The sequence below is a fragment of the Engystomops pustulosus genome, chromosome 10, assembly GCF_040894005.1.
Source record: "Engystomops pustulosus chromosome 10, aEngPut4.maternal, whole genome shotgun sequence".
Taxonomy (NCBI): Eukaryota; Metazoa; Chordata; class Amphibia; order Anura; family Leptodactylidae; genus Engystomops; species Engystomops pustulosus.
This window is the reverse complement of record NC_092420.1, coordinates 15,180,665-15,207,858: the sequence shown is the minus strand read 5'-3', so window position 1 is coordinate 15,207,858 and position 27,194 is coordinate 15,180,665. Positions and strand designations below refer to the sequence as shown.

At 45.4% G+C, this 27,194-nt stretch overlaps 1 protein-coding gene across 1 annotated transcript in view; it reads right to left on the bottom strand.

Annotated features, from left to right (window-relative positions):
* TAFA4 (TAFA chemokine like family member 4) overlaps positions 1-26,254 on the bottom strand; it is a 123,425-nt gene extending 97,171 nt beyond the window's left edge. Inside the window, exon 1 of the mRNA XM_072127233.1 lies at positions 25,843-26,254. The gene's annotated coding sequence lies outside the window, so the exon portion shown is untranslated. The remainder of the gene's footprint in view (positions 1-25,842) is intronic.
* Positions 26,255-27,194: the final 940 nt, after the last annotated feature.

Here is a 27,194-nt window from a genome sequence, read left to right as displayed (position 1 = left end):
TTGCTGTGCTCTATGCAGACAGTATAACGTATTGGCCATGGAGATCTGTGTAATCATTCCTTTGTATATGTTGTTAGTAGCAGCTGAACTGAGAAAACAGGATTCATATTCCAGGACTGCAGCTGGACTTGAAGATTTTCGGGTTTCCTCAGACTTCTGTTTCATTAGCTCTCTGTAGACAGTGTTTAGCATTTCCTCGGAGAGATGTGTAATAACACCATCGTGTATTTTGTACTAGCAGCAGGACTGTGAAAACTGGATTCATATTCCAATTGGACTTGAAGATTTTAACGTTTCCTCAGACTTCTGTTTCATTAGTTTTCTGTAGACAGTGGGGCACATTTACTTACCCGGTCCATTCGCGTTCCAGCGGCAGCTTCTCGGACGAGCGTTCGGGTCTTCCGGCGATTCATGAAGGTCCTGCGCCCGATGTCCACCAGGTGTCGCTGCTGCGCCGAGGTCCGCTGAGTTGCGTTGGAGTTCACTGATCTCTTCCTGGTGCATGTGAGTATGGCCCGTGCGACCAATTTTTTGTTTTAAATGCGGCGGTTTTTCAGAATCCATCGGGTTTTCGTTCGGCCACGCCCCCCGATTACCGTCGTGTGCATGCCAGCGCCGATGCGCCACAAACCGATCGCGTGCGCCAAAATCCCAGGGCAATTCAGGGAAAATCGGCGCAAATCGGAAATATTCGGGTAACACGTCGGGAAAAAGCGAATCGGGCCCTTAGTAAATGACCCCCAGTGTTTAGCATTGTCCCCAGTAAGATGTGTAATAATAACTTTGTGTATTTTGTACTAGCAGCAGGACTGTGAAAACTGGATTCCTATTCCAGGACTGCAGCTCGTGATTTTAAAGTTTCCTTGCACTTCTTTTTCAGTAGCTCTGTGCATAGAGTAGCAGGACTTTGAAAAAAAAAAAATCTTTTCCAGTATTGTAGCTGTACCTGGAACACTGAAAATATCCTCCCACTGCTGTGCTGTGAAATATATCTACATGGAACTTCTCTACAGCCATTTCTTCTCTGCTCTGAGTAACAGCTGCAACTAAAACTAAAGCAGTCACTCAGAGCAGAGCGGAAGAGCAGCGGGGTTATTCAGTGCAGAGTGCTCAGGGCAAGGCAGTGTTAGGACAGGAACATTGGGGCACATTTACTAACAACAATGCAGTGTGTACTATGTGCAGTTACCTGTGTGTAGTGCAGGGGGTGCCAGATTCGGGATTTCTGGTGCACGTTCATTATGAATCTGATGCACCAACTGCACTTTATGGTGCACCTTTAATTAATCCGGGAAATGGACGCCCCCAACAACTAACACGTCGCCGAAACCGAACCGAAACCACCTATAGAACTAAGGCCATTGTTTCTCTGAAATCCAAATTCTTACATCTATTTAACCCTTTATGCCCCACGTCTGCCCCCCCCCCTACATATAGGAGATTTTTACCCCAATTCCTGTCTGCAGGTAACGGAGCTGAGCGAATGTGTTTAGTTAGCGCCGGAACAAACATAATTATCTAGATTACAATGGAGCGTAACATCCCCCCTCGCTAATCTGCAAAGGCTGAGAGATTAGGAAAAAAAGATGGGGGGGGGGGGTTATCAGGCTTGCAAATTGTCCCCCCCCCCCTCCCCCGAATTGATATTTATTTACGGATAAGGCGATCGCACGTATCAAACAGAGGGGATTATTTTATCTGTGTAATAGACAAAATTAAACATTTGCATACGTTAGCGCTCCCTGTTGTCAGCCGCGTTTCGGGAGGTGTCGCGGGGACGGGATGTAAGATGTAATCGCCGTAATGAATAAGCGCGGCACGCGCCGCTCCGACAATGCTGATCAATTCTTAATTCCGGTTTGGATAGAAGACGTGGATTTACTATCAATAGCTGCAGCGGCTTAAAGGCGGCCGGCGAGGAGGGGGTTAATACTTGTGTATAACAATCTCTCTCTCCGTAAGACTTTCATTATGGGCACAAATTATCTGATCTACATTTTAGATGACGCTCCGACCACACAGCATAGCAAGGGTTAAATATTATGTACACACAGTGATGTCACAGTACAGGGATAACACACACAGTGATGTCACAGTACAGGGATAATATACACAGTGATGTCACAGTACAGGGATAACACACACAGTGATGTCACAGTACAGGGATAATAAACACAGTGATGTCACAGTACAGAGATAATACACACAGTGATGTCACAGTACAGAGATAATACACACAGTGATGTCACAGTACAGGGATAATACACACAGTGATGTCACAGTACAGGGATAATACACACAGTGATGTCACAGTACAGAGATAATACACACAGTGATGTCACAGTACAGGAATAATACACACAGTGATGTCACAGTACAGGGATAATACACACAGTGATGTCACAGTACAGAGATAATACACACAGTGATGTCACAGTACAGGAATAATACACACAGTGATGTCACAGTACAGGGATAATACACACAGTGATGTCACAGTGCACTGATAATACACACAGTGATGTCACAGTACAGGGATAATACACACAGTGATGTCACAGTACAGAGATAATACACACAGTGATGTCACAGTACAGAGATAATACACACAGTGATGTCACAGTACAGGTATAATACACACAGTGATGTCACAGTACATTGATAATACACACAGTGATGTCACAGTGCAGGGATAATACACACAGTGATGTCACAGTACAGGGATAATACACACGGTGATGTCACAGTACAGGGATAATACACACGGTGATGTCACAGTACAGGGATAATACACACAGTGATGTCACAGTACAGGGATAATACACACAGTGATGTCACAGTACAGGGATAATACACACAGTGATGTCACAGTACAGGGATAATACACACAGTGATGTCACAGTACAGGGATAATACACACAGTGATGTCACAGTACAGGGATAACACACACAGTGATGTCACAGTACAGAGATAATACACACAGTGATGTCACAGTACAGGGATAATACACACAGTGATGTCACAGTGCAGGGATAATACACACAGCGATGTCACAGTACAGGGGTAATACACACAGTGATGTCACAGTACAGGGATAATACACACAGCGATGTCACAGTACAAGGATAATACACACAGTGATGTCACAGTACAGGGATAATACACACGGCGATGTCACAGTACAGAGATAATACACACAGTGATGTCACAGTACAGGATAATACACACAGTGATGTCACAGTACAGAGATAATACACACAGAGATGTCACAGTACAGGGATAATACACACAGAGATGTCACAGTACAGGGATAATACACACAGTGATGTCACAGTACAGGGATAATACACACAGCGATGTCACAGTACAGGGATAACACACACAGTGATAGGACTCATAGGACCGGACCTGCTGCACCCCACACACCCATGTAACCCGCACCCCGCTACAATATGAACACTATGTGGTCTGTTTGTCATTAGGAATATCATTATTTTCTGTATCTCGACTGAAGGGAGCAGAGTCCTGACATTTACCATCCACACGCTCATTAGTGGCGTCATCCCCTCTCGCCCCGAGCTCAGCAATTAAATACTTGGGAAATTCTCATTTTAATACCAATTGCAATTTCCCGGCTGATATTGTTTTATTATCGCTCCGTACAATAGTGTGTGTTGTGCCGGTGCAGGTGATGGGATCGGGGGATGGAGAGGTATGAATGATGGATCCTAGGCCTCTGGGGTTATTGCTGTTTAGTAATGTCGCAGGCGGGTGATTCATTCTGCATGAGAGTGTGCAATACCATTCAGGGCACTCTATACCTTCTACAGCTATTGAAATTCAGCTATTCCTTCTGATCTCCGCATACACATGCACACTTGGCTTGGCAAAGCATACAAGTGAGGGGGATAACCTACTATCATCTCGCCCCTGAAAAATAGAGTTGTGACCTCCTCCCACATATACAAATGATGATTGAGCAGATTGAGTGATCGGTCTACCATCTTATACCATCCACATCTTATAGAAATCTACCATCATGATAAACCAGGGACATTACTCATAGATCCAGGCACCGTGACTGTGGTAATGTTCTTACATTTGTTATCCATGGCCTCCTCCCTTCTAAAATCAACTTTTAAAATTATTCTAATGAGTCTAAGGGCTCCGGGGTTGTTACCAGAGCCCATGTGTGCTGCAACTTCACAGTCTGTTACACTGTCCCCCCATCCACTCTTCTTCAGCGCTTTTTCTTCCCTCCCTCTGTCTGATGTAATCTTAAACAGCATGGAGGGCCTCTGGTAACACCCCCAGAGCCATTCAGGCTTATTAGCATAGTTTTAAAGTTGATTTTAGAAGGAAGGAGGCCATGGATAACAAATATAAGAAGTCACTGTGCCTTTGTCTTTCACTGTAGATACATCAAAACTACAAAATTATGGATGGAAAGGCAGATCTACCCAAAAAAATTGGTTATTTTAGGAAGGAAACTCTTGTCCATATGCAATTCAGTACATACTCCAAGGTACATACTCCAAATCTGGGATTATTTTTTAGCCTCACCCTAGTTACGCCCCCTGATAGACTAGATATGACCCCTTTTTATGCAAATTGGTTTAAGCCCCGCCTCCTTATTGTCCTATATTGTAACAATTGGCAGATACAGTTACTTTATAGACAATGATCTGATACATATCTGCACATTTCTCCTACAAGGATCATTTTTGATGCTCAGTAAGAAGAAGATAAGTGAACGTCTTGTATTATAATTATTATTTATGTCCTTGATGAGGACAATGACCTTTTCCATGAAAAATCTTGAAGCAAACAGATCCAGATCTTCAGGCTCGCGCTGCTGTCACTCTCGCCTGGTAATCTACAGAGACGGAACCGGCACCACTGGAGGTCATTCATCTGCCGCCTCCTGTCTGGGGTCACCTTGATGCCAAAAAACATGACTTTTTACAAAATCGGAAGACGACCATAGACTCTCAAGACATCCCATGGCACCTTATGATATACTGAAGGAGGGGGTACAATTGTACCTTACAGCTGTCCGTCCTACCCATTCATAAAGTGATAGGAGGCAAGTGATCCGAATCTACTTTGCACCGCTTAGTAGGTGACTGCGCCCCTGATGCTGCCCCCCATATTGCAGCAGTTGGTGCTGCCTGAGGCAAGGGGCTCAACTCTGGACACATCGGTGGAGACCTGAGTCTGTTGCACTTGTTAGAGAGATGTGATCTCTTCACTGACCACCAAGTAAAGCGCTATTTATTGCATGGTGGCTGTGCTTGGTATTGCAGCTCTGCCCTATTAATAAAATGGAACTGAGCTGCTGGTAGAAGTGACCTAATAGGTTTGGGAAATAAGAGTCCGTCCTGCCACTATAAGTAGAGTGGGTCCTAGATGTTAGGCTTTCCCAAATCTAATTTCTTAAACTGGCTTTCCTATCTATATTATTTATGACTTATCTACAGTATATGTGATACGTACATGATATATGCGGGTCAAACCTTTGGGACCTGCTCTTATCCCAAGAGCGAAGGTCTTCTGATCCCCTTCCAGGACCCAGGGTGAACGGAGAGAGTGCTGCGCATGAGCATACACTCACCATTCAGCTGTACCAAAATAGCCTAAATTTCATGCTCAGTTAAGTGTTCCCCCGTTCTTGGGATAGGTGCTGTGCAGTAGTGGAATATAATATATAGGTGGTTGGGGCGGTAGCCCGGGGCCCAAGCCTTCGAGGGGGCCCATGGCCACCCAAACTACCCACCTAATTTTATACTGAGAAGGACCTTTACCCATGAAATCCTCATACATCTGTTCCTGCTCTCAATACACAGGTACACAAGAGCCATTTCAGGACCTTTGAAGGTCTTCTAAAGGTCCTGAAAGCACAGATTGTAAGCAGACAGAAGGGACACATCCTCCATTCTGATTGTAGTACCAGATATAGGAAGTGATTCCAGACTTGTAGGGGCTATAATATTCCTACAGCCCAGGACCCATGGCAGTCATAATCTGCCCTTGGTGCTGTGGATAAGATATGTAGATGGGAAAACCCATTTAATGATAAGTCATTAATATTTTAACTCCATAAAATAGGTTTTTATGTGTATAGCACTGGATACTAAATTATGCTGCGTCTCTCTCAGAGCATGCTGGGAATTACAGCTAAGCAACATTCAAGCCATAGTTTGGGGTTTAATGCAGGATAAGGCCCCCTGGGTCCCCTCTTTCTGTCTGCCCACTGTTCATCAGCTGGGCCAGGCTAGGTGCTGAACCTCATCTATTCTATGTATATATTAGCCTTTAATAAATGTATAGATTAAATATCATACAGTAACACCAGGGTGTCTGGAAATGTTATTTATCACAGAATAAATTTCATATATTTTCCTTATGACCTTCTTTAGGGTAAATAAAAGAGGGGAAAAAACACAAAATACTACAAAAGCGTATTAATAATTTATAAGCAGATGAAAAAGCACAGTAATAAATGAAGCGAGTAGGTGACGGAGTGACCTGGGGTGTGAGACACGTGACACAGCAGGTGTCAGTCACTATAACCCGGGCTGTCATGTGCAGGCGGCAGCACCCACTATGACACCCGGTCACCTTGTCACTGGCAAGGGTGCTGCACCGAGCTGACTACTACAACCTGTGCTCCACATCTTATATGGCCATAGAGGGGCGCTAGAGAGCTACACTGCTATAGAACATATACAGCATCATGTGACATTTATGTTTATCAAAATATATATATAGGTCAATACCCACAAACCTTCGTAGGAAATCACGATCATTCTCTGTAGAGATACACGTATGTTTCTTTGTTGGGGAAAATGCAAGGACAGAAATAAAGCAATTTATCTTTTCAGCAGTGAATAGATAGATAGATAGATAGATAGATAGATAGATAGATAGATAGGAGATAGATAGATAGGAGATAGATAGATAGGAGATAGATAGATAGGAGATAGATAGATAGGAGATAGATAGATAGATATGAGATATATAGATAGATATGAGATAGATAGGAGATAGATAGATAGATAGATAGATAGATAGATAGATAGATAGGAGATAGATAGATAGATAGATAGATAGATAGATAGATATGAGATAGATAGATATGAGATAGATAGATATGAGATAGATAGATATGAGATAGATAGATGATAGATAGATAGATAGATAGATAGATAGATAGATATGAGATAGATAGATAGATAGATAGATATGAGATATATAGATAGATAGATAGATAGATAGATAGATATGAGATAGATAGATAGATAGATATGAGATATATAGATAGATAGATGATAGATATGAGATAGATGATAGATATGAGATAGATAGATAGATAGATAGGAGATAGATAGATAGATAGATAGATAGATAGATAGATAGATAGATAGATAGATAGATGATAGATATGAGATAGATAGATAGATAGATAGATAGATAGATAGATGATAGATGATAGATATGAGATAGATAGATATGAGATATATAGATAGATAGATGATAGATATGAGATAGATAGATAGATAGATAGATAGATATGAGATAGATAGATATATAGATATGAGATAGATAGATAGATAGATAGATAGATGATAGATATGAGATAGATAGATAGATAGATAGATAGATAGATAGATAGATAGGAGATAGATAGATAGATATGAGATAGATAGATAGATAGATAGATAGATATGAGATAGATAGATAGATAGATAGATAGATAGATAGATAGATAGATAGATAGATAGGAGATAGATAGATAGGAGATAGATAGATAGATAGATATGAGATAGATAGATAGGAGATAGATAGATAGGAGATAGATAGATATATAGATAGATAGATAGATAGATATGGGATAGATAGATAGATAGATAGATAGATATGAGATAGATAGATATGAGATAGATAAATAGATAGATGGATAGATAGATGATAGATAGATAGATGATAGATATGAGATAGATAGATAGATAGATGATAGATATGAGATAGATAGATAGATAGATAGATAGATAGATATGAGATAGATAGATAGGAGATAGATATGAGATAGATAGATAGATAGATAGATAGATAGATAGATAGATAGATAGATAGATAGATAGATAGATAGATAGATAGATACATAGATAGATAGATAGATAGATAGATAGATAGATAGATAGATAGATGATAGATAGGAGATAGATGATAGATAATAGAATATATAGATATCTATCATTTGTTCTATAGGTTCCCGTCCTGTAAGTGCAGTTTATACTATAATATAATTGTCTTTCCTATTCTTATACCTCGATGTCATTGATTCTGATGAGATGATTGTATCTTCAGCCGGTGAGTAAAATCTTTTCCTGATTCTCCTTGACTTAAAAAGGGCCATTAAAATTAATGTATCCATAGAGCAGCGCTCCGGCCGGGATGGGCTTCGATTAGCACTCTCTCTCCCCGGCACTAATAGTTTTTTATCTCACACCTAAAATACTGCAGGGTCCAATGTGATGTGCCAAGAAGCTGCTGTAATATTAGGGAGGACATAAAGGGCTCTTAAAAGGTACAGTGATCATACTGGCTCTTAAAGGTACAGTGTCAATGGGACAGTCTACGCCTACAATCCTGGCCATATTAGGATTAGTATTATTATTAGTAGTAGTATTATTATTATATAGTCATTATTATATAGTCATATTAGACAGTCACTCCATAGAGAGGGAGTAAATATATCTTCCCAACACCTAGAACTGGCACTAGAGGGAGCTCTCTGCATGCTGGTTATATTGAAATCTTAGTTATATGCATTTAGCTCCCTCTGGTGGTGGCAATTGGGAGTCAGGATTTTGCCATTTAACCCTATAACTGTTTTGAATTTAGAACCTTCCGCTTTTTTTTTTGTGGAATCTGAAAGCAGATTCCAATAAAAAAATATCCTACAATTAATTATTGGGGAATATAATATTTTTTGTTTAATGAGAAGACCCTGAGCAATCAGAAGAACAGGGGTCCTGAGAATGCTAAAGGTTCTAGCCATTAGACCCGCACTTATTGTATCCTGAGGATAAAGGATTGGTGTTATTATTATAGGAAACCCCCTTTAAGGGATATTTGGCAGCAGTCAAGACATCATAGTTAAGTAAGAACATGTCAGGTCAATAGATGTGAGAGATGAGCAGCTGTCACTCTCCTATACACTCACCCACTCTCTTGGGGAATCTATAGCATATCATCCCGTACAATGTAATTTTCCCTTATAGAAAAGAGGAGAATATTCCAAGCATAGCTGTTAGTAACATGCCATAGTGTATCATCTAAAATCTACATATTCCCATAATATTTCTATCGGTGCTGAAGAATATGTGATGTATAATAATACACAATGTATAGAGACATAATCCCATTCATTGCTATAGGGAAAAGACTGTATTGTGGCTCCCTCTGGTGGACATTATGAGAACAGCAGCCTGGACCATAGGTGTTTGCTTGTGATGCACCAGCACGGATCAATAAAGCCACAGGCGGAAGAATTGCCTAAGGTGATTTCAAAGGATGTCTGAGAAATTACAGCAGTGACAGCCGCACGGCTCTTCGGTTCTGTGGCCGCCTCTCCTGAGCCTCGCTAGCCCGGGCTGCTCTTATACTTGTCAGTCTGTTTGAACAAGGGACTGGATCAGAAAAATGGGACAAATAGCAATCTACAGGAATGTGACATACACGTCCTGCTCCTGCTGCCAACATCACATGTACAATACACCATACTGTAATATACCGTAATAATATACTATAACACCCTATAATATCATTATTATACTATAAGAGATATATATATATACCTTATATACTCAAGTATAAGCCTAGTTTTTCAGCACAAAAAATGTGCTGAAAAACCCAAACTCGGCTTATACTCGAGTCAAAAAAATAAATAAATCAAAACTCGCCTTTCTGGCGGCACCCGTAGATCTTCTGTGCGATCCATCCGGTATTGTTGTGCTGCACGACGGGGAAGGGGGGGGGGCTATATACACTGGGGCAGGGGCTGGCAGGCTATATACCCTGGGGCAGGGGCTGGCAAGCTATATACACTGGGACAGGGGCTGGCTGGCTATATACACTGGGGCAGGGGCTGGCTGGCTATATACACTCTGGCAGGGGCTGGCAAGCTATATACACTGGGGCAGGGGCTGGCTGGCTACATACTGGAGAGGCTGTGACCAATGCATTTCCCACCCTCGGCTTATACTCGAGTCAATAGGTTTTCCCAGTTTTTTGTGGTAAAATTAGGGGCCTCGGCTTATACTCGGGTCGGCTTATACTCGAGTATATACAGTATATATAATACACGTCCTGCTCCTGCTACCAACATCACATGTACAATACACCATACTGTAATATACCGTAATAATATACTATAACACCCTATAATATAAATATTATACTATAAGATATATACATATATACTCCAGTATAAGCCTAGTTTTTCAGCACAAAAAATTTGCTGAAAACCCAAACTCGGCTTATACTCGAGTAAAAAAATATAGGTTTTATCAGGTTTTTGTGGTAAAATTAGGGGCCTCGGCTTTTACTTGGGTCAGCTTATACTCAAGTATATGCGGTATATCACGTCCTGCTCCTGCTGCCAAATGTATAATATAATACACCATACTGTAATATACCATAATAATATACTATAGAACCCTATAATATAATTATTACACTATAAGATATAAATATATATAATACACGTCCCGCTCCAGCGTCCAACGTCACTTATACAATATAATACACCATCCTGTAATATACTGTAATAATATGCTAGAATACCCTATAATATAATTATTATTAAATATTAAATATTACTACCGTATTACACTCTATTATACACCTCCCTTGGACTGTATGGCACAGAGGAATGTGATATAATATACTCACATGTAATGTAACATAACATAATGGGGCGGATGTATCTTTAGTCTTGCTGTTTTGTTTTTGTTTGTTTTTTTTTTGGGAGGAGGGGGGGGGGGTTAGCACTTCTGCTCTTAGATTAATCTATTGGTGGATTTCCTTTAGATACATTTTTGAAATGTGTGCAATTTTGGTGCCACCTATACATTACAGGTGGTCTCGCCTGGTGGGGACTGCAGTGTATTTGCATCGAGTCGTATCATATCATAGTGCAACAGTATGTGATGATGCCCCCTCCCTCCAGCCTTCTAATAAATCCCGGTGCCGGTGAGATACGTCTACGCCGGGTCTGACCTTGCATAGAATTGCGCAGCGCCTGCACCTGATCGGACCGCCCTGCACCGGCCCACTGCACGGCGTGGCATCAGCCTTTCTCCCACCAACCTGCGCCAAATCACGGCTTGTACACCGATTTTATTATATGCCAACATTTGGCAGTCGGCGGAGTTCAAAGATGAATTAGGCGCAAAATCGGAAAACCGGCGAGCTTCAGGGAACGCAAGAAAAAGTAGCAAAAAAAAAATGGCAGAAAAAAGGAAACAATGCAAAAAAAAAAAATTACTATGCCCTATTATACCATTATAATACGATATAATATACTACTAGATGATATAATACTCGTCTAATATGGAATAATATACTATACTACTAGATGATATAATACACGTCTAATGTTATATAATATACTATTCTATATTACTAGATGATATAATACACGTCCTTCTCCTGCAGCCAAGATCACATGTAGCAGAGAGAAAGCTGAACAAGAATGTAATACAATATAATATACTATAATAGACAATCTATTATACCTGTATGTGATACATCTGCTGCTCCCGGCCTGACATGTACAGAATAGTCTGATAAAGAATAATATATACTACACACTGGGGCAAATTTACTTACCCGGCCCATTCGCGATCCAGCGGCGCGTTCTCTGCTCTGGATTCGGGTCCGGCCGGGTTTAAGAAGGTAGTTCCTCCGCCGTCCACCAGGTGGCACTGCTGCGCTGAAAGTCATCTCATCGCGCCGGAAAGCACCACCTCGGACCAGGTGAAGGTAAGCGCTCCCCAAGCGACACTTTTTCGGTTTTTAAATGCGGTGGTTTTTCCGAATACGTCGGGTTTTCGTTCGGCCACGCCCCCCGATTTCCGTCGCGCGCATGCCGCCGCCGATGCGCCACAATCCGATCGCGTGCGCCAAAATCCCGGGGCAATTCAGGTACAATCGGCGCAAATCGGAAATATTCGGGTAACACGTCGGGAAAACGCGAATCGGGCCCTTATTAAATGACTCCCACTGTGTGATATAATATAATATAACGTGCTGCTCCTGCTAAACCCTCATGTGATGGGAAATAAAATTTAACACAATATAAAATACTACTTTTAATAACAGGGGTAGTAGTCACTTCTGGGCCCTGGAACCTTAAGGGGGCCCATAAAGGCCACATTATAGCTTCTGCACTGGGTCCTGTGGGTGCATGTTGTGGGTATTATGTTATGGGTGCACAAGGCTGGATGCATTTGCACTTTCTGCCTTACACATTGCACTGAAAGTCTATAAAAGCCTGAAGCATACCTGCACTGACCACTAGAGGGAGCACCGCTGCTTCCTGATATCAGTTTCTCTATTGATGTCTGTATGCAGTGAGCTCCCTCTAGTGGTGACTACAAACATTTCTGTTATGTGACAAGTTTACAAATAATGCAATTCCTGCAATACATTCTTTGCAAAAGAGGGGACCTGATTGAGACCCTGTGACCCCAATCATTGAAAGTTAGATTAAGCTGCAAAATAAATCATTGGATACCTGGCAGCTTCCAGTTTAAGTCTGGATAAGGAAGGACCTAGGTGAGGGGGTCCCCCAATTGGAACAATAAGGGTCCCTTTCTATGAAATGTATGCTATTCCAATGGGGAGAGCAGCACAAGAGCGCTACGTTTTGTGAGATTGTCCATAACCCCTTTCCCCAAACCAGAAGCAAAGTGCACCCTCAGAATAACCTATTCTTGCACCCTAAGCACACACACCCTTTTGTGACATACACCCTCAGCACACACACCCTTTTGTGACATGCACCCTCAGCACACACGCCCTTTTGTGACATGCACCCTCAGCACACACGCCCTTTTGTGACATGCACCCTCAGTATGCCCCTTTCTTGACATTCACCCTCAGCACACACAACCTTTTGTGACATGCACCCTCAGCACACACACCCTTTTGTGACATGCAGCCTCAGCACACACACCCTTTTGTGACATGCACCCTCAGCACACACACCCTTTTGTGACATGCACCCTCAGCACACACACCCTTTTGTGACATGCACACTCAACATGCATAGATGTCTTTTACAAGGGCAGGAGTTTGCAGGGGTTCGCAGCACAGATGTGTGGCCTTCATCTGCAATGCAACAACAAGGATCCCCCTTCACCGTTGTATCAGCAACACCTTAACCCTCTCATCCCCAGGCCAATGCAATCAATACCAGAGTATATAATTAGATGGAACATTACATTACAGCAATAACGACCAAAAACCAGTAAAAAAAAAAATACCCCAGTGCAAAGGGCGTCCCATGAGACTAATGCGCCCGGTCAGCAGTATCCAGGCGCTGCGCCCATTACCATGAGCCTCACGTGCCGCCAATTCACTTCATTAACTCAAGTCAATACAACAATAAAGCTGAGCTGTAAATATGGAGAATTTCTCATTGAATTTGTATATTTAATTACCATGTGGGGTCTTCTGGAATGCCCCTACCCTTTTACCTCCCCTTTAATGAGTGCACAGATCTTTGATTATCCAATCTACATAACAGCAGAGTAATTGGGATGTATGGGCTCCGCTGCCATGAGGTAAAAAAGTCGCACAATGAAGGGTTTTCTTACAAAAATAGTCAATTTGAGTTTCTTGCTCCAGGGTTGTTCATCACATACACATCAAATTGCAATTTGCGCACCCCCCCCCCCCCCCCCCACCCTCCATTGCGCCTCCTTCCCTCCCAACATCTACTATGATACCCCAATACATGCTTCTAGGGAGAGTGTCTGCAGGATATGGTGCAATAAAGGAGCACTATATGGCGGCACTCGGAGCCTCATAGCTTCAGGATTTCACATGTCTATAAGACACCTCACTAACATGGCGCCTCCGCGAGGAATGTTCCATAGACATCATGTTCTTAGGACTGAGCCGCCATCCAATGAGGCCTACAAATGTGGTGTATATGGAATCTAAGGCTGCGGTCACGCGATCCGCTAGGCGTCCGTTCATAACGTGACGCTAGCGCACAGGGGGGCGGTCCTCGGCCCCAACGCACATGCGTTTCCAGGGAAACGGCTTAACTTTCCCTGTTAAAGCAAGTGCGTTCGAGCTGAGGACATCCCCCTGTGTGCTAGCATCGCGTTATGAGCGGACGCCTAGCGGATCGTGTGACCGCGGCCTAATAAGTAGATGAATAGATAGATGGTGAATAGATGGATAATTGAATAGATAAATAGATATGAGATCGGTCTCTTTCACTAGGGCGCTTTTTTCTCATCCGTGATTTTCCCTGTGATTGTTTTTTATGGATTTTTCACATTTCAGTTCTTTTCCACTGATCCATGAAAGAAATGGTGAAATCCGTCCTATTTTCTTCCCCATGCGGTTCGTCTACGGGTCCGCAAAGAAAAAAGGTGACAGGTCCGGTTTTTTTTACAGATGAGGCTGTGGAATCAAGGGGGATTTATCCCATCCCACTGAACACGACACAATCCCTGCCCCCGGCAGCTCTCGCCTCCTGATAAATCTGTGATAACTCTGACTGGGCTTGTGCCGCTGGTATTTCTACACAAGGTTCGACTTACGTAGAAGTGCGCCCTAGCCTGCCCTAGAAACTAGTACAGACTATAGGTAGGGTGCAGGCCGAGGGGCTGGTAGTACACAGGCCGAGGGGCTGGTAGTGTGCAAGCTGAGGCGCTGGTAGTGTGCAGGTGGAGGCACTGGTAGTGCGCAGGCCGTGGCGCTGGTAGTGTGCAAGCTGAGGCGCTGGTAGCGTGCAGGCGGGGGAACTGGTAGCGTGCAGGCCGTGGCGCTGGTAGTGTGCAAGCTGAGGCGCTGGTAGTGCGCAGGCCAAGGGGCTGGTAGTGCACAAGCCGAGGGGCTGATAGTGCGCAGGCCGAGGCACTGGTAGGGCGCAGGTGGAGGCGCTGGTAGTGCGCAGGCCATGGCGCTGGTAGCGTGCAGGCCGTGGCGCTGGTAGTGTGCAAGCTGAGGCGCTGGTAGCGTGCAGGCCGGGGAACTGGTAGCGTGCAGGCCGTGGCGCTGGTAGTGTGCAAGCTGAGGCGATGGTAGCGTGCAGGCCGGGGAACTGGTAGCGCGCAGGCCGTGGCGCTGGTAGTGTGCAAGCTGAGGCGCTGGTAGCGTGCAGGCCGGGGAACTGGTAGTGTGCAAGCTGAGGCGCTGGTAGCGTGCAGGCCGGGGAACTGGTAGCGTGCAGGCCGGGGAGCTGGTAGCGAGCAGGCCGGGGAGCTGGTAGTGCACAAGCCGAGGGGCTGGTAGTGCACAAGCCCAGGGGCTGGTAGTGCACAAGCCGAGGGGCTGGTAGTGCGCAGGCCAAGGTGCTGGTAGTGCGCAGGCCCAGGCGCTGGTAGGGCGCAGGTGGAGGCGCTGGTAGTGCGCAAGCTGAGGGGCTGGTAATGTGCAGGCCGAGGCGCTGGTAGTGTGCAGGCCGAGGCGCTGGTAGTGCACAAGCCGAGAGGCCGGTAGGGCGCAGACCGTGGCGCTGGTAGGGTGCGGGCCGAGGCGTTGGTAAGGTGCGGGCCGAGGCGCTGGTAGGGCACAGACCGTGGCGCTGGTAGGGTGCGGGCCCAGGCGCTGGTAGGGTGCGGGCCGAGGCGTTGGTAAGGTGCGGGCCGAGGCGCTGGTAGTGCACAAGCCGAGAGGCCGGTAGGGCGCAGACCGTGGCGCTGGTAGGGTGCGGGCCGAGGCGTTGGTAAGGTGCGGGCCGAGGCGCTGGTAGGGCACAGACCGTGGCGCTGGTAGGGTGCGGGCCGAGGAGCTGGTAGGGTGCGGGCCGAGGCGTTGGTAAGGTGCGGGCCGAGGCGCTGGTAGTGCACAAGCCGAGAGGCCGGTAGGGCGCAGACCGTGGCGCTGGTAGGGTGCGGGCCGAGGCGCTGGTAGGGCGCAGCCCGTGGCGCTGGTAGGGTGCAGGCCGAGGCGCTGGTAGGGTGCGGGCCGAGGCGTTGGTAAGGTGCGGGCCGAGGCGCTGGTAGGGCGCAGACCGTGGCGCTGGTAGGGTGCGGGCCGTGGCGCTGGTAGGGTGCGGGCCGAGGCGCTGGTAGGGCGCAGGCTGAGGCTCTGGTGGCCGAGGCCTACCACTAAAGGCTGGTAGTGCGCTCTGGGGGCTCTGTGTGGAGTGGGGGGCTTTGTGTGGAGTGGGGGGCTTTGTGTGGAGGGGGGGGGGCTTTGTGTGGAGTGGGTGCTTTGTGTGGAGTGTGGCAATGCGGCTCATACACAATAGGCGCTGAGATTTTAATAGATTTCCCATTTTCCTCAGCCACATGCACACCGCACACTCCACCATTCATCCAGGATGCAGAATAGCAGAGCTGTGCGTGCCGTGTGTAGCAGAGATGTTTATTCAGATTGATGCTATCATAGAGAGTTCTTCATGGCTTTACACAGGTTTCTAGACTAATTATCTCATAAGTAGTAGATAACCAAATCAGCTCTGCTACATGTGAACCTCTACCTCCTCCTCCTCTACCTGTAACACATTTATCTCTGCTACATCTATGTCCATGTCTCACTCATAACTAGAAAACCAGCTGAGCTCCTAACTCCATTCTAGAAGATGTAGCAGTGCTGAGTTTGTAATGACATGTGACAAATGACAATTTTACAATGAATACATTTTGATGGCGACTAAAAGGTATTTTACCCTCACCGCTGCTACATCTGGACTTATAGATAGATAGATGGAAGATAGATAGATAGATAGATATGAGATAGATAGATAGATATAAGATAGATAGATAGATAGATATGAGATAGATAGATAAATAGATAGATATGTAGATATGAGATAGATAGATCATAAAAGATAAATTATAAATAAATATACATGGGAGCTAGATAAACAGATAGATGTAGCAGAGCTGAGTTTGCATTTGACACCCCTCTCCTTGATTCTATAAGAAACCAATTAAAAGCTGAAGCAGAGCAGAGATTGTTAAATGGGAAATATATCTTTTTACTATGATTACATTTTCCCTTTTCTGACGTTCCCCACCTGCTGCCACCCCAAAGAGTTAACTCGCGCCTTCCCCTCTGCTACATCTCCATTAGTGTGTAGTGTCTCGCTGATAGACGATACAGTCAGACGACCAGCTGTGCCCCAGACCTCATTCGGGGAGATGTATCATCTGCAGATCGGCCTTACATGAGCACATTTTCTTCTACGTGGTCCCGGCCTACTGACCCCCCTCCTCGTATCATCCACCGCGAGGGGGGCAGAAATAAAATATGAAATAAAAGTTAAGTTCTCAGCACGAACCTCGGAATAAACTCACATGATGCGGAATGTTCTGCAAATTCTAGATAAAATCACGTGACATTCTGATTCCATCATTGGGGGGTGATAGTGGGGTCATAATGACCCCACTATGGGGAACTTTCCCTTTAAATCTAGGTCATATTTGACTATATTGTCGTACTGATGGGGTCACAGACGACAAACTCAAGGACACTGTGTCTATTGTGCGGCGCCTCCACTATTCAGACGCTTCCATCGCATCAATCAACGCCGTCGCTTCATCTAGAGGCAAAACAAAACACGTAAGGAGAGGCTCCGCTGCTAAATATAAATCGCCCCACATCTGCAAAATGAAAATGAATGCGGAGTGACCTTTCCCATGGCACGCTTCCCATCACGCTCCCATTTTCATATTAATAATGAGGAACCCCGCCATCGCCATGACCTGGAGGATTCTGTTTGTTTCCTCGCCTCACATTTCCGTAAAAACGCAATTTTTACACATTAAGACTGGTATAGCAGAGTTGGGTTTGTCAGGCGTTGTGGTGCTGAGTTCAGCATGTGGCTCATTATAGGGTGATATTACTGTATTAGTTAGTATTGCAAGTGAACTGTAAGTAGTTCCACTATTTCATTCCAACATTGTACAGAAGAAATGGATCAATCACCAAGTCAGCTCTGCTACATCAGGATGATATTCAATGGATTGTGCTGAAATCTTGCTAGAAGGTGTCACAATGTGATGTGCAGTCACAAAGTAACAATATATAAGGATACAGGGGTAACAAAATATGTACTTTTAAGTCTTATCCTGGTGGAAAGTGGCAAATTCAGCTCTGCTACATCAGGATGATATTCAATGGATTGTGCTGAAATCTTGCTAGAAGGTGTCACAATGTGATGTGCAGTCACAAAGTAACAATATATAAGCGATACAGGGATAACAAAATATGTACTTTTAAGTCTTATCCTGGTGGAAGGTGGCAAATTCAGCTCTGCTACATCAGTAGAATTATAAATATAACAAGATGGTCGTTACCTAGAAGATGACATATTGTGACAGAGTAACACTATATAGGAATGCAAGTATAATCCGCGTAAAAATCTTTAATCAGAGCGTTATCTGGATGGAAAATGACATATACAGCTCTGCTACATCAGGGAAGTATATTATTATGGACACTTGCCAGAAGATGTCACATTCTGATATGATATCACATATGACGCTATATAGGATTACACGTAAAATGTCAGGTAACTTGACCTTTAATCCGAGCGAGGTCCTGGTGGCAGGTGACACATTCAGCTCTGCTACATCAGTAGGATATTCAATATATACTAATGGACATTAGCCAGAAGATGTCACATTATGATGAGGATGTGGTGTATTAGTATGCATAGAATCTGGACTCAACAGTTTATGTAGAAGTAATGAGTTTGTCAGATGATACACGGTGGACTTTATCAGATGTAGCTGAGCCGAGTTTGGTATTTGTCAACAACATGGTATTGTGACATTACATCAGATTATATCAGTCCTATTTGGAACTCTATGGAATCTGGAGACATCTAAACATTGATGTAGTGTAGATGAGTTTGTCAAAGTTATAGATTAATATGCCAGATGTAGCAGAGTTGACTTTGTCATATATAGCTGTGCTTAATTAGATATGTGGCACAAGGTACTAATATTACAGGTATGTTGTACAATTGAAGAATTTTTAATCTGAATACCATCCTAGTGGAAGATGACCGACTCAGCTCTGCTATATCCTTTCCCGTCTCTCTACTGTATATTGATCTTCCATTGGCATATGGTTTGCCAAACTTGTGAAATTGGAAATTTTTGAAACCTTATGGAACCTGGAGTCATTTTAGTGTTAATGTAGCTTAGAAGAGTATTCAGATGTAGCAGAGTTGACTTTGTCAGATACAGTCAATATGAGTTTATCACTTGGTGCATTGGTTGTGAGGCTGTATAGGGCTTGCAGGTGCAGCGCAGAACATAGCGACAAATTCAGCTCTGCTACATCTAAACAATAAATAATCAGCAGATAAATAGATCAGCGCACATTAAGATAATATGTCGCTATATTGACTCATCCATTCTGAGGCCGGCATTAAAAATTATTAATTATGTGTAATCAGGCCGCTAATTGCAGCCATTAATCTATCATTACACTCATCTGATTTCATTATTAAATCCAGCGCGCTACAATGTCGGCTTATGAAATCATCCGTCATAATCAGTGCTGCTACCTGAGGAAATCAATGCCCGCGCAGCGCGCACGACTTTGTCCTCAGCACACGGCGCAAAATATCACCAGCTCCTGCTATAAGACAGTGTGAGGGTCCGCCATGTGACCCCCAGGAACCCCCAGGTAAGGGGTCCATAGTGAATACACAATGCAGGCCCCAAGAGGCAAGCAACAAACTCAGCTCTGCAGCTCTTTGTGCTGTAGATGGCTAAAGCTGTTATTACATAGTTTCCAATGAGCATCATGAAAGATCACTAGGAAAAGCTTAATATTTGTACAGAAATGTTTGTGATAAATCATCTGGACCACGAGTTGTATCCAATAACAAACTCAGCACTGCTACATCTGCATTGCAATGTGTTCAGTGTAAATCCTTTTATCTATATCAATCCAACATCTAAGACTCATCCTGTATCTAATATCCATCTATCCCATATCTCTCCCTATTTAACATAAAGGATTATTAAAGTAACATTTGTGTATACAAGATGGATAGATAGATAGATAGATAGATAGATAGATAGATAGATAGATAGATAGATAGATAGATGGATAGATAGATAGATAGATATGAGATAGATAGATAGATAGATAGATAGATAGATAGATAGATAGATAGATATGAGATAGATAGATAGATAGATAGATATGAGATAGATAGATAGATAGATAGATAGATAGATAGATATGAGATAGATAGATATGAGATAGATAGATAGATAGATAGATATGAGATAGATAGATAGATAGATAGATATGAGATAGATAGATATGAGATAGATAGATAGATAGATATGAGATAGATAGATAGATAGATATGGGATAGATAGATAGATAGAGAGATAGATATGAGATAGATAGATAGATAGATATGAGATAGATAGATAGATAGATAGATAGATAGATATGAGATAGATAGATAGATAGATAGATAGAGAGATAGATAGATAGATAGATAGATAGAGAGATAGATATGAGATGGATAGATAGCTATGAGATGGATAAATAGATAGATAGATAGATAGATAGATATGAGATAGATAGATAGATAGATAGATATCTACACAATATGATAGATTTCTGTAGCACCACTTATCCTGTAGTCGGTACACAGATCACTCAAACCAGTCCCTGTCCCCTATGGGCCTCATCATCTATATTTTATAATTAGATAATTACTAAGACCAATTAACCCACTGATCTGTCTTTAGAGTCTGTAAACTGGAGTGTCTAGAAAAAAGGCACAAAAACTATCCATGATATACATGATAGCAATACAACAGAGACTACACCATAGGCACACTGCCCCCAGGACTGCACCATAGGCACACTGCCCCCAGGACTGCACCATAGGCACACTGCATCCAGCACTACACCATAGGCACACTGCCCCCAGCACTACACCATAGGCACACTGCATCCAGCACTACACCATAGTCACACTGCCCCCAGCACTACACCATAGGCACACTGCCCCCAGGACTGCACCATAGGCACACTGCCCCCAGCTCTACACCATAGGCACACTGCCCCCAGGACTACACCATAGGTACACAGCCTTTAATGCTACACCATAGGCACACTGCTCCCAGCACTACACCATAGGCACACTGCCCCCAGGACAACACCATAGGCACACTGCCCCCAGTACTATACCATAGGCACACTGCCCCCAGCATTACACCATAGGTACACTGCCCCCAGCACTACACCATAGGTACACTGCCCCCAGCACTACACCACAGGCATACTGCCCCCAGGACTACAGCATAGGCACACTGCCCCCAGCACTACATCATAGGCACACTGCCCCCAGCACTACAGCATAAGCACACTGCCCCCAGCACTACATCATAGGCACACTGCCCTCAGCACTACACCATAGGCACCCTGCCCCCAGCACTACACCACAGGCACACTGCCCCCAGCACTACATCATAGGCACACTGTCCCCAGCACTACACCATAGGCACACTGTCCCCAGCACTACTACACTATAGGTACATGGCCCCCAGCTCTACACTATAGGCACACTGCCCCCAGCACTACACCATAGGTACACTGCCTCCAGCACTACACCATAGGTACACTGCCCCCAGCACTACATCATAGGCACACTGCCCCAGCACTACACCATAGGCACCCTGCCCCCAGCACTACACCATAGGCACACTGCCCCCAGCACTACACCATATGCACACTGCCCCCAGCATTACACCATAGGCACACTGCCCCCAGCACTACGCCATAGGCACACTGCCCCCAGCACTACACCATAGGCAATCTGCCCCCAGAACTACACCATAGGCACACTGCCCCCAGCAATTCTTCATAGGAACACGGCCCAAACTCTACACCATACTCACACGGCCCCACACACTACTACACCATAGGTACACTGCCCCTAGCACTACTACACCATAGTCACACTGCCCCCAGCACTACACCATAGGCACACTGCCCCCAGCATTACACCATAGGAACACTGCATCCAGCACTACACCATAGGCACACTGCCTCCAGCACTACACCATAGGCACACTGCCCCCAGCACTAGACCATAGGCACACTGCCCCCAGCACTACATCATAGGCACACTGCCCCCAGCACTACACCATAGGCACACTGCCCCCACCACTACACCATAGGCACACTGCCACCAGCAGTACACCATACGCACACTGCTCCCACCACTAAGTCATAGGCACACTGCCCCCAGCACTACACCATAGTCACACTGCCCCCAGCACTACGTCATAGGCACACTGCCCCCAGCACTACACCATAGTCACACTGCTCCCACCACTACGTCATAGGCACACTGCGCCCAGCACTACACCATAGTCACACTGCTCCCACCACTACGTCATAGGCACACTGCCCCCAGCACTACACCATAGTCACACTGCCCCCAGCACTACACCATAGGCACACTGCCCCCAGCACTACACCATAGGCACACTGCCCCCAGCACTACACCATAGGCACTCTGCCCCCCAGTACTACACCATAGGCACACTGCCCCCAACTCTACAACATAGGCACACTGCCCCAGCACTACACCATAGGCACACTGCCCCCAGCATTACACCATAGGCACACTGCATCCAGCACTACACCATAGTCACACTGCCCCCAGCACTACACCATAGGCACACTGCCCCCAGCACTACACCATAGGCACACTGCCCCCAGCACTACACCATAGGCACACTGCCCCCAGTACTACACCATAGGCACACTGCCCCCAACTCTACAACATAGGCACACTGCCCCAGCACTACACCATAGGCACACTGCCCCCAGCATTACACCATAGGCACACTGCATCCAGCACTACACCATAGTCACACTGCCCCCAGCACTACACCATAGGCACACTGCCCCCAGCACTACAACATAGGCTCACTGCCCCCAGCATTACACCATAGGCACACTGCATCCAGCACTACACCATAGGCACACTGCCCCCAGCACTACAACATAGGCACACTGCCCCCAGCATTACACCATATGCACACTGCATCCAGCACTACACCATAGGCACACTGCATCCAGCACTACACCATAGGCACACTGCCCCCAGCACTACAACATAGGCACACTGCCCCCAGCATTACACCATATGCACACTGCCCCCAGCACTACACCTTAGGCACACTGCATCCAGCACTACACCATAGGCGCACTGCATCCAGCACTACACCATAGGCACACTGCATCCAGCACTACACCATAGGCACACTGACCCCAGCATTACACCATAGGCACACTGCCCCAGCACAACACCATAGGCACACTGCATCCAGCACTACACCATAGGCACACTGCCCCCAGCACTACACCATAGGCACACTGCCCCCAGCACTACACCATAGGCACACTGCCCCCAGCACTACACCATAGGCACACTGCCCCCAGCACTACACCATAGGCACTCTGCCCCAGCACTACACCATAGGCACACTGCCCCCAGCATTACACCATAGGCACACTGCATCCAGCACTACACCATAGTCACACTGCCCCCAGCACTACACCATAGGCACACTGCCCCCAGCACTACACCATAGGCACACTGCCCCCAGCACTACACCATAGGCACACTGCCCCCAGTACTACACCATAGGCACACTGCCCCCAACTCTACAACATAGGCACACTGCCCCAGCACTACACCATAGGCACACTGCCCCAGCACTACACCATAGGCACACTGCCCCCAGCATTACACCATAGGCACACTGCATCCAGTACTACACCATAGTCACACTGCCCCCAGCACTACACCATAGGCTCACTGCCCCCAGCACTACAACATAGGCTCACTGCCCCCAGCACTACAACATAGGCACACTGCCCCCAGCATTACACCATATGCACACTGCATCCAGCACTACACCATAGGCACACTGCATCCAGCACTACACCATAGGCACACTGCCCCCAGCACTACAACATAGGCACACTGCCCCCAGCATTACACCATATGCACACTGCCCCCAGCACTACACCTTAGGCACACTGCATCCAGCACTACACCATAGGCACACTGCCCCAGCACTACACCATAGGCACACTGCATCCAGCACTACACCATAGGCACACTGCCCCCAGCACTACACCATAGGCACACTGCCCCCAGTACTACACCATAGGCACACTGCCCCCAGCACTACACCATAGGCACACTGCCCCCAGCACTACACCATAGGCACACTGCCCCCAGTACTACACCATAGGCACACTGCATCCAGCACTACACCATAGGCACACTGACCCCAGCATTACACCATAGACACACTTCCCCCAGCACTACACCATAGGCACAGTGCCCCAGCACACGGCCCCTATAGGAGTGCATTAGCTTTGGAGCGCACTGCGAGTGTCCTCCGTCCCCACTTATCCAGCTGAGTCAATGGATGAGTAGACCTCTGCTTCTTACACCAGAGATGCAGACAGATCTATAAAGAGATAATGAAAGGGATCCTCCAGGCTCTCTCCTCGTGGGCACAGAGAGAAGAAGTGCCGGGGGGTCATCTGTCCTGGAAGCAGCTTGTCCATTTCATCAGACTGTGGAAGGAACAGCTGTCTCCAGCACCTGACTCCTCCATCCCTTCCAGCACAAGTCACCAGGGGGGAGGCTGCGAGCCACACACATCATTCTGCTGGTGTAGCAGAGCTGGATGTGTCATTTACTCTCTGGCGCTACACAGCAATAATGTAGACAAACTCAACACTACTACATTGCTACTACTAGATAGATAGGAGATAGATAGATAGATAGATAGATATTAGATAGATAGATAGATATTAGATAGGAGATAGATAGATAGATAGATATTAGATAGATAGATAGATAGATAGATAGATAGATAGATAGATAGATAGATAGATAGATATGAGATAGATAGATAGATAGATAGATAGATAGATAGATAGATGGATAGAACCTGCCATAGTCAGATATATGACATGCCAAGGACTGCTATAACCCCCGCTACCCCAACCCCTGCGCCATGTGTCCCCCATCTCTTATCCACGTCTCCCATAATCCTCTATTGGCTAAGTACTTTGGCAGTGCTAACTTGTATTTGGTCCTGGTCATAAAGCTTGAGTTGAATTTGATAGAGATAGATACAGAGACAGACAGACAAACAGACAGATGATAGAAAGATAGATAGATAGATAGAACGAGAGATACATAGATTGTAGTATAAAGCTTCACACACACTGAACCCCCTTATCCCCACCTCATATAATGGGGAAAGTTCCATAGAAAAACTAAAAATCATATAAGAATACATGTAAATTTCATCAAAATGAGTTCGAAGTAGCACATAAGACCAAAAACCACCTGCGCCAACCTGCGACTTGCACGCATAAACACCTGGAGCCAGCCTTATACCTACCTGACCCCCTTAACCCTACCTGTTCCAAACTTAAAAGAATAAAGGCAAAGGGCAGCAATGATGTAACAATTCTTTAACACATTTAACTTTTTATTTTCTGGTTAAAGTTGTCAGAGGGCGCAGACAATCCCCACACACAGCACAATGACTTACTGATGTGTAGAGTCACTTATTCTTCATCTGTGACAAACAGGAGAGATGGCAAGAGCCTGGTGCCATGATGGTGCCATGAGGATCACATAGTGTGCAGAGTCTCAGCGTGTTCCTGGCGCGGCTGTACGAGAAAGTTACTCTCACCCAGAAAGATCCAAGAGTCTCGATAGTCTCATCCTACATGTGCCAAGAGAAGAATTCACTGAATCCAGGATGGGTGCTGTGCCCAAATAGTGCCAGGGTAGAAGTGTTAGGGGGAGTCCGTGGTCCGGGCAGTGCCTGCTGCCTGTGCTGCCCCTAGGCTCGCGGAGCAGCAGAGTGAGCCCTGGACAGATGCTAGGCTCTGGATCCAGAGTGACACTAACCAGCCTGCTGTGCTCATACAAGTGATTGGAGCAGACAAAGATCATTCTGCTGCGGCTCCTCCCTGCTGTATGGCATCCTCCTCACCGCTGCTCCCTCCGCCAGTCCTAGGATGCTCTTACACATGTGTAACTCTACTCACCGCAGGGAGAGGGGGGATTAACTAATGAAGCTCCTGGCCATCACACATCACAAGGATCGGGCCGTGCGGTGTCTGCTTCCCCTTCCCCAATCGAGTTGTACTTGTGGGTCTGGAATATCAAGAGACTCAGACTGCGTTCACATGGAGAGTTATAAATACGTTTTGCGTTCTTTCTGTTCTTTGAAGACACAGTCCTGGCTTCTTCCATTATATTAAACAGAGGATTTTGGGGTCATATTTATCTTCTAATGCAGCCTTTTATTGATTTTTTTGGTGCATTTGGGCGCATTTGCACAATTTTCTTGCACCTTTTTTCCGGCAGTTCACTGGGGTACGCCTTGTAGCAGTTTCCTGGTTTGCTCCTAATTTGTCTTTGTCTTTCTCCTCCTTCCAGATGTTTGGATCTGATTTAAAATTGATTTTGTGCTTATTAGAACGCAAATAATTGCGCAAAAGCACTCCAGTCCAGACCAAAAATTTGCACAAAATGTTGCACAAAAATTTATGCCTTCTTTTAAAATTTGCACCTAAAAGGTCTCAAATTAAACCTGCAGATGACATAGAGCTGAGACTGCAAAGTCAAAAAGGGCGAAAAGTAGACTCACTAGAGGCGCGAAAACGGCCCAGGGAAGGGGGAAAAGGGTAATGAGCAGTTTTTGTTGCGTTTACGATTTCTTGTTTGGTTTGTGTTTTGCAATAAAATTAACCAAATACAATTGGGGCACATTTACTTACCTGTCTGCGGTGCTCACGAAAGTGCATTGTCCGTGTATAATGCACTCTGCCGCGATTCACTAAGATCGTGCGTCCGATATCCTGCATGTGTCGCTTCCCCGCTCAGGTCCGC